Source organism: Tachysurus fulvidraco, chromosome 25 (assembly GCF_022655615.1).
Source record: "Tachysurus fulvidraco isolate hzauxx_2018 chromosome 25, HZAU_PFXX_2.0, whole genome shotgun sequence".
Classification (NCBI taxonomy): Eukaryota; Metazoa; Chordata; class Actinopteri; order Siluriformes; family Bagridae; genus Tachysurus; species Tachysurus fulvidraco.
In genome coordinates, this window is record NC_062542.1 from 8,924,307 (window position 1) to 8,934,128 (window position 9,822).

At 35.3% G+C, this 9,822-nt stretch overlaps 1 long non-coding RNA gene across 1 annotated transcript; it reads left to right on the top strand.

Annotated features, from left to right (window-relative positions):
* Positions 1 to 3,388: 3,388 nt before the first annotated feature.
* Positions 3,389 to 7,575, top strand: LOC113658306. Its single transcript, XR_003444354.2, has 3 exons — positions 3,389 to 4,084; positions 6,122 to 6,572; positions 7,211 to 7,575. It is a non-coding gene; the product is annotated as an uncharacterized LOC113658306 (long non-coding RNA).
* The last annotated feature ends 2,247 nt before the right edge of the window (positions 7,576 to 9,822 follow it).

Consider the following 9,822-nt stretch of genomic DNA (forward strand, 5'->3'; position numbering starts at 1 on the left):
GTTGTTGAGCAGTAGTTTCAGTCTCATCACTTGAATCATTATGCTCTGCGTTCTCATTTTGGTTGCTACTGTCCGTCTCTATTGGCTCATCAGGTACATTGCTGACATTAGACCCTGAATGCTCGTTAAACATTTCATCTGCTGAGAGTGTAGCATTAATTACAATATCTTTATATTCTGAATGGATTTCCTTTAGTTTTCTTAACGCAGACAAGACATTGTTCATATTTACAGTTTGAAATTGATAGTGACCCTGATAGCACAGACGCCTTTTCAGTTTCACTGTAAGCAATTGTGATTTGCTTCTGGGTCTGGGTAAACAATTCACTGTTGTTTCTACTTCGGACGAAACAGAAATGGCAGGTCCTTTTATAGCTCTCTGTTGACCTTTAGGAAGTGTTATAATTTTAGCAAATGGGATATACTTTGCAATAATATATCTTTCTAGAATATTCAAATCATAAAGTTCTGGAGTAATGGGAGTAAATTGAAGCTTATTGACCACAGCAATAGCAGGTAATCGACCATTCAAAAGTGTGGTGTGGCAGCTGTGACAGATCCATTCTGTTTTCCAGTTCTCAAAGATACACTCATCAGGACAATCTGAGCAGATATGAACTGCCTGTCAAGCAACATGAAACAACAGTTGGATTTTTTTTTTTATAGGTTTCACGACAACAACCACGCACTTTATTAGAGAAAAGCGCTCTAGCACAGCATGTGCAGACAAAAGTTGGACCCTGTTTTATCTCTAAAAATATTCAATGCCTTCAATGCATCTAGACTCAATTCTACACACTGACTATTTTTAAACATTTCTCTCTACTTCCGAATATGATCAATTCTTTTATATTTTTGCCGTATATATTCCACACATTGTATTTTATGAAGTAACTTCAGTGCAGATATCCTGTTTTGAGACTTGAATAAATAGTATTCCTTGTGACAGGCCCTAAAATGTGAATCACAGTGATACAGTTGTTTAAACTTTTCCTTTCTTTGGCCATAGAACTTCAAATCATTTTTATACCTTATTGTAAATCTGTCTTTTTGCTTTTTCCTGAAAACTAGATCTCTGAAATATCTGTCAGTGATATACTGAATATGCTGCTCCTTATATTTAGCATTATTCCTGAAATTTCTAATAACATAGTTCTTTTGTCTCTACTTTAATTGCTCATCATTTTTGTACTTTCTAATAATATAGTTCTTTTGTTTCTCCTTAAATTGCGCATTATTCCTGTAATTTCTAATAACATAGTTCTTCTGTCTCTCCTTAAATTGCACATCATTTCTGTAATTTCTAATAACATAGTTCTTTTGTCTCTCCTTAAATTGCACACCATTTCTGTAATTTAACATAGTTCTTTTGTCTCTCCTTAAATTGCGCATCATTTCTGTAATTTCTAATAACATAGTTCTTCTGTCTCTCCTTAAATTGCGCATCATTTCTGTAATTTCTAATAACATAGTTCTTTTGTCTCTCCTTAAATTGCACACCATTTCTGTAATTTAACATAGTTCTTTTGTCTCTCCTTAAATTGCTCATCATTTCTGTAATTTCTAATAACATAGTTCTTTTGTCTTTCCCTGAATTGTTCATTATTCATGTAACTGCGGATTACATTACACTTTTTTCTCTCTTTGTAATCTTCATTATATTTATAGCTGACTTTAATGGCTTGTTTATGTTTATCTCTGTAATCCAAATTAAACCAATACTTTTTCTTCATGGCTTGCTTTTGTTTTTCCCTGTATTCAGGGTTTTTTTGTTATAACTCTTTTTTATTTGTTGTATATTATTTGTTTATATATCTGACATATTTTGTTTATTCAGAATAGTCAGATTTTTGTCATAAACACAATGACTTTGTGCTACATTTTTGTGCCAATTTTTACAGTATTCCTTTTGCTTTTGAGTCTTCTTCAGTTTTTTTCACATTTATGTTGTCAGAAGAGGGAGAGGCATCATGTACAGGAAACTTTGCATTATTAGACTTATCACAGTCTAGGGAGATGTGTGCAGAGTCAGCATGGGTGCTATGTTGGGATGTTTTGTTCACAAATGACAAAGGTAGTAGATCAAATTGTTCCTGATCGCTCAGTTGGAAACACCCTTGAAACAACAGTAGCAGTCTCTATCATTTTTTCTAAATGGAAAAAAGTTAACATAACAGCAGTACCTGAACTTTCATCAGTGGACATGCCATCTGATGTTCTACAGTGGGAATCAAAATAACCGGATCTCCCTAACTTATCTCTGAACACAGCGACACATAAGGCTCCACAATTCAGCAGTGCATCATTTACATCAGCTGTGAGACATTGCAGTGTATTTTTTAGGTTATCATACCCATCAATGGCTGGTGTAACTCTCAAAAATCCAAACCTCTGCGGATGTTTTACAATGTTGAAGCAATGTGTATTAGTCTCAATTGTGGTTGGTAGCTCATCAAAATTCAAAAGATTATCAACATATTGTCCTTGACTTTGCAAATTCTGTTTGACGCTAGTGTATAGAGCATCACCTTTCTGTAGAATGTGGTCTAAATCCAAACTGTTTAGCTCATTACACTCATTGTGCACCGTAAGAAACAACAATGAATTGCAAGTACACTGCTGGCCTCTGGAGTAACTGCTGTACCTTGGATCGCTTTGACAGTGCGATGCCACAATAGACAAAACATATGGGTTTACATCATCCCTACCTGACTCACAGATGGTACCAGTACTCGTGTCAAATGAACCTTTTACTTTCCAGCACTGTTTTGCCAATTCACTTCTCTTTCCTTTTCTTGGCATGTTGACTTGACAACACAGAGATATCAAGGGAGAAAATGTAAATCACTTTGAATAAAGAAGTGTTATATATTTGATAAAGTTGACTTTATAAGTATTTGATAAACTAAACTTCAGAAATTGAAGTAAAGGTAAATAATAAACAACTGACAATAATATAACTTTTAAATACAAACAGAACTGTGAGAATAACTGTAAATGGTACTCCATTTATTCTTGCTTTCTGAAGATTCAGCTTTTTTATTTGAGGTTATGATTTGGGGTGAGAAATTCTGACAAATTATTGTTTTTTTTTTTGGGTATACGTGGGGGTTCTGGCCCTTAAGCGTTTTAAAGCTCTGCATGATGCATTCGTTTGTTTTGCGGATTTGCGTTTTGAATATTGCAGGTATGATTCATACCGCATACATTGCGGGTATATTGCGAGCAAGCAAAGCAGCAAGCAGCAAGCAGAGCAGCAGCATTTTTTAGGTTTGGGCCAGTCACCAGTATAGAAAAGAATATTAAAGCAAGGGTCAGAGAGCAAGATAAAGGTATTAAAAGCATAATGTGACGCCCCAATTGTCGGTTCTTCACAATTAACACAATTACAAGCGTAATTAAAGATACTTAAATGGGTTTTTGCATGTTAAAATGTTTTAGGGAATGGTGGTTCTGGCAGTGCACTAGAGGGCGCTGTGGGAGTGCTGCGTGTTGCAAGGTGTCTGCTGGGCTGCAGGTCATAACCCAGCAAGACAAGAGCTGATCACACGCATGGTTTTGTCCTGTCTTTATTTCACCATTCCACAGGTTAGCTGACTGTTTAATGTGCCAATCTACATAGATGTTGATATAGCATATGTCAGTGCATATTAAGTGCTTTAGTTCGATTTGTTCTGATGAATAGTTGTATGTTTAATCCTTACTTAAAAATCGCTATGCTAATGCTATGCTAACCCGCGAGTGAAGGACTAATGTATGCCCTGTGATATGTGATAATGGTTACTGAAGGTGAATATGTTTTAATGTGTTTGTATATCAGTTCGTATAAATGTTAGTTTACTTTTAAAATGCATGTGAGTGATCTAAAATGGGTGAAACATTTAAATAGTGTCATGATTTAAGATGTATTTAGTACAGTTGAATTGAATAGAGACTCAGACATGCTAAATAGTACATGAATATGTAAATGAGTAACACTGCGATTGGCTGAACAACAGATCTTCATCGAAATACTTTGCATTCACAAGAGAGAGAGATTGAAACAGTGGACATTTACATAGAGAAGCAATCTATTGTTCATAAGGTATGTGTTGAATGTTATAATTTTTCTGATAAGAGCATTTTAAGAATTAAAAGATGACCCAGCAAGACAAGAGCTGATCACACGCATGGTTTTGTCCTGTCTTTATTTTACCATTCCACCGATTGCTGGGAGCATTTAACTGCCAGCTGATACGGAAGTCCGTACCCACTACAATAACACAAAAGGACAGACAAAGACAGAAAAAAACCCAAGTTAATTTCATTTTTAAAAGCAAACTGGCATACTAATTGATAAAAAAAAAAAAAATACTGAATCACTAGCTGCAGTAGATGACAATTTCACTATATTGTACAGGACATTGAAAATTAAATGCACTACTGAAACCAGTGTTTCTAATATAACATGTACTGTATTAATAAATGTTACTCAACTTAGTAAACTGAACTTATCAATCATCATTTAATATGAACAATATAACAATAACAAATGGCTAAATGTATTAAATATGTTGTGGAACAATACTTCTTACAGTGATTGGCAAAGACACCCAATCTGCAGAAAATAAAACAGTTATTAACAGACAAAGGCTTGTGTTCAAGACTCAAACAAGGCAAACATAATTATAATAATTAATTGATAATACAATATAAATTGATTACAAAGGTGGCAGTAGCCGTTATTAATGTAAATAGAAGCAGCAAACACAGTTACTAATGCAACTGTATTTAATGTAGCTTTTAGGGCAAAAATAAAACAAGAAAAAAAGACAGACAGGTTACAAAAAAAGTTTATATTTTCTATTGCAAATTTGTTTCTGATTATTATGTGAAATCTGAAAGCTTTATTTACCTCGAAATAAAACACAGCACAAAATCTAATAAAAAACATTTTTATGAGTGAGCACAAATGTTAAGCACAATATTAATTAATTATTAATATTATTAAATGAACTACTAGAGGAAATAGACTACTATATATATATAGAGCTGAGAGGTGATACATTTGTCATAAATTAAATGAACATATTTTGTACATAAGTTCATAAAATAATAAATTCATACAATAATAAATACTGTTAAACGGATATGAATGCGTTTATGAACATAATGACAGTCTAATTACAAAGTTCTGACAGTATTAGCGCCCTTAGCGCTCACTGAGGTACTTCTGAGGTGACTTTAGAAATTATATCTGTGGCGTTGAAAAAGCTTAATAAGCCAAAGAAAGATACGTTGACTAAAGTTAAATAATAATGTAACTTTGAAATTTATCAGATGCGGGAATTGAACTTGCAATCTCTTGCTTGATGGCCGATACCGTAGCCACAGCACTATCACTCCGAAGATGTAGCCTATTAGTGAATAACATGTGCTTAGCGGATGTAGCTTTCCTCAGAGGAATTTTTCGCGGCACTGTAGTGCGTCCTGAGAGTATTAGAGCTCTCGGGTTTCTGATGTATTTTTATTTCACTTGGTATCAGTGACGTTAAAATATTTCAAACTCCATAGTAAAACAAATTGATAAGGTCTGCAAGATATAAAAAAAATTCTATATATAATATCAGCCGAACAGTAGAATCTGACAGGATTGAGCTTTTTTTGAGGAACTTTTCTGTACAGCAGTGTGTTCTGCACCGCTTTTCGGTGCCACAGATTAATCCGCAGCACATAAAAAAAATATATATATTTGAGCGTTTAGCTGACATTAATGTTTCATGGTAGTGATTTATAGTAGTATTTTTCTCTGCTCACATAGACAGCTCGTCTTATAAGTGCGCTCCCCTCGGTGTGTTTACAGCGCAACAGGTGAATCGGATTCTTTAACAATTGCCTCAGGAACCGGTTCTTTAATGAATCTCTCAAAAATCTCACGAATCAAGAGTTATGTGTTCAAAATATTCAAATGAATTTTTAACAATTGATTGGCAATCTGACCAGGGTTTCCCATGCCTTGTGACCCCCTTGGGATAGGCTACATGCGAACCTGTTTAGTTCAGAATATGGAAATAATTTTTAATTGTTTTACATATTATATCAACAAGAAAATTTATTTTTGTGTTTTATTTCTTACCCTCAGAATGGCAATCCATGCAGCTCAACCAGCAATGCACCCCTAAGATGCAAATGTGTGGAAACACGCACCACCCATAAAGGCTCCAATTTTATTTTTAAAGAAAAAGAGGTCAAAATAGACACCTACAATTCCAACATGCAATGCGTGTTGAGTGATGGCAAGGAGATGTACATGGTGTCAAAATCTGGCCATGACACCAATTTTGATGCTGGCCTTTCTTATGTAATAAAAAATTTTGTTTTAAATTTTAGAAAGCATTTATACATTTAGGCGAAGGTATTTGTTAGTTGGCCCCAAAACCTTAATTTTTAGAACAGCTCCACTGGACCTACCAGAGGAAGCAGAGAGAGCAGCGAGGGAGACCCTTTATCCACTTTCACAAGAAGTGACTGGTGAAGAAAAGGACCTCTTTTCAAGACCCGGATTTTTTACTGTCCAGGGCAAAATTAAAACTGTAAGTGAATTTGATGTTGTGATTGATTTTACTCTCTAGCACAATCATTCTAGTACACTGGATGTGTTCTGTTGATTAAGATGTTTTTATATGAGAACAACACACATACACACACACATGTAAAAAAAAATTAACAACAGGTCTATAATATTCCAGGTGTGTTTTGAAGGAATATTTTTACAGTATATCCTGTAATTATTAAATTCTGTATCCAAATATCAGTATAAGAACTACCTGTATTTTACTATCACATCATTTTACAGTATGTAAATTGTGTTGTCTAATTCCTGTTTTACATACTGTACTTATAGATTGTAATACTGGCTTAAATAATTATTAGTATTATTAATAAGCCATTTATTTAATTATAAAAAAGCCATTAAGTAAAAATGTGAAAAAAAATAACATTCAAGGGTCAAGTTATTTCTGTTAAACAAAGTAGAAACATGCATGAAAATTTCACAAACCTGGTACCTGAAGTAATTTTTAAATTAATTAAAAAGTCATTAGAGCCATTTTATGCCTGGTTTATGAAAATTCATTAAAATACTGTTAAAAATGACCTGTACATGTAAAGAAGAGTGTTACAATGGAATGCCACGATGAGCGTGAATAACATTTATTTTATTAAAATACAGGTCGCCCAGGGACAAAGAGTGGTGCAGGAGCTGGAGGTTGACGGGGTACTGGAGAAGGAAGACACCTTTATCCTGCTTGACAGCTTGTGTGAAGAGTACATCTTGCCTGTTGAGGTGTACTCCGGCAGCCTCGAAGAACTAATAGAGAGGCTGCCATTTAAAGTATCTGTAGAGAGCGTTAATAAAAGAGTACACAAATTTAATGCGATAGAGGCAAGTTTGTAAATAGACCCATGGATTTATGATTTTTTTTGTATGATAGTTTTGTTTTAATAATTTGTTCATTTGTTTGTTTTTAGGGTTTAATTGTCATTTATTTCATGTGCAATTCTGTTTCTATTTGATAAATGTTCTGTTTAATTCTAGTAACGAAGCCTGATGATTTTTCCCCACCACACATACATAGTCCCCACCACATATACCATAATAATTAAACACAAACCCTTAAAATAATTTAAGAAATTGAGCAGACCATTCATAACAAAAAGTCATAACAGCAATAACAAATTAAACACTGAACTTTCAAATATAGTTTTAACTTTTAACCTTCAACCTCTGGTTATGAATCTGATGAATTATTGGACCAGGGTGTTTTCCTGCATGGGTCCATAAAACCACTTCCATTTGAACAATGACTGCAAAGTAGTCAAGTCAAGAAGCTTTTATTGTTATTTCAACCATATATAGGTGATGCAGTACACAGAGACACAACGTGTCTCCAGGACCAAGGTGCAACACAAAAAACGACATAAAGCTACATAAAACAAAACATAAAAAAACAACAGTTAGACTTACGTCCCAGCCAAATGAAGTGCAATGTCCTAGCCAAAGGACAGTGCAAACAGACAAAAAAAAAGGAACAAAACTACAATACAAAAAAAATACACAAAATAGTGCTGCCAGTGGCCATTATGTAGTAGCAGCATTTAAATGAGGTAATTATACATTTTGATACAATACTACAACAATTTGATGTGCAAAAACAGCAACCAAGGTAGTGGTTGATTTGTACAGTCTAGTGTATGTGTGTGTGTGTGTGTGTTCTGTTTGTTAAGAAGCCTGATGGCTTAAGGTAAGAAACTATTGCACAGTCTGGTTCTGAGGGCCCAAATGCTACAATACCTTTTTCCCGATGGCATAAGAGTGAAGAGTGTGTGTGAAGAGTGTATTCGGATGACATCACATGCTTGTATCCACTTGGCTCCAAATGTATTGGCACCCTAGTGGTCCACTAGCTTTCACATGTATTGGCACCCTTTCTGTGCACCTGCCTCAAAAACTCACACATACAATTATGTCCACTCGCCTCCAAAAAGCACCGGCCTTTGCGAATACTTGCACCCTTAAAGCCAACATCAAAGTTTGTCGCAACAAACTTTACAAATCTAGTTATTATTATTATTCTTAGACAAAAATTTATTTTAAAAAATGTGGCCTAGGGCTTTCGAGCCACATGCACCAAATTTGGATATGTCATAGACCCTGGTCTGAAGTTTGTTGTTTCTATTTTTCTAAGCGATCGGAATTCCGGCATTCCCGGTACAGAAGCTCAAAGTGGCCTTTTTTCACATAGACTTCCATTATAAACTTTTGAGGTTTATAACTCGGCAAGTTTTCGAGCGATTTACACCGAACTCGGACAGGTTCTTTAGGACCTTACTCCGGACTAAATTTTTATTTCGGAGTTCCAACGGAATTTTTGGTTTTCCCGTAGTCGACGGTCGAACATCCCATAGACTTGAATAGAGAATTCCGAAAGTCCTCTAAGCTCTCACACACACAATACATCTAACATTAAGAATTGCATGTACTGTTCTATGCAGTATAATAAGTAGAATCCCATAATGACTGCAGTATTGACATGAAATGTCCAAACCCTCAGTAGCCACTTTTTGCCAAAAGTATTGGCACCCCACCGGGTATTCTGGTGACGTCACTCAACACCACGTGACGTCACATGTAGCCCCGCCCCCAAAACAAGCGAAATCAAACATTTGCACAACATGGACATGTGACATATCAAAACACTCAGTACAATGAGGGGAACTGCCCCACGGGTATTCTGGTCACGTCACGTGACGTCATGTGATGTCACGTGAAAATCAAAAATTTGCACAACATGGACATGTAACATATCAAAACACTCAGCATAATGAGGGGAACTACGTGACACCTGTCACATGCTCATGTCCGCTCACCTCCAAAAGTATTGGCACCCTAGCTGTCCAGTAGCTTTTACAATCTTTCTGTCCATTTGCCTCCAAAATGCACCGGCCTTTGCGAATACTTGCACCGTCAAAGCCAACATCAAAGTTTGTCGCGACAAACTTTACAAATCTAGTTAATATTGAGGGTTAATCCTGAAGCTTTAGAGAACATTGAGACTGAATTTAGGGCAACATCAACCATGGATTTATTCTTTAAAAGGATTGCTGTGTCATCTGCAAATTGACTAATTTTAAATTCCTTGTCAAATATTGAGATCCCATGCAAATCGTGGTTGTGATTAATGAGCAATATAAGTGATTGAGTGGCTAGAATAAACAGTTTGGGAGAAATTGGGCATCCCTGCCTAATACCGCTGAGCACAACCTAGGAGTTGTACTAGGATC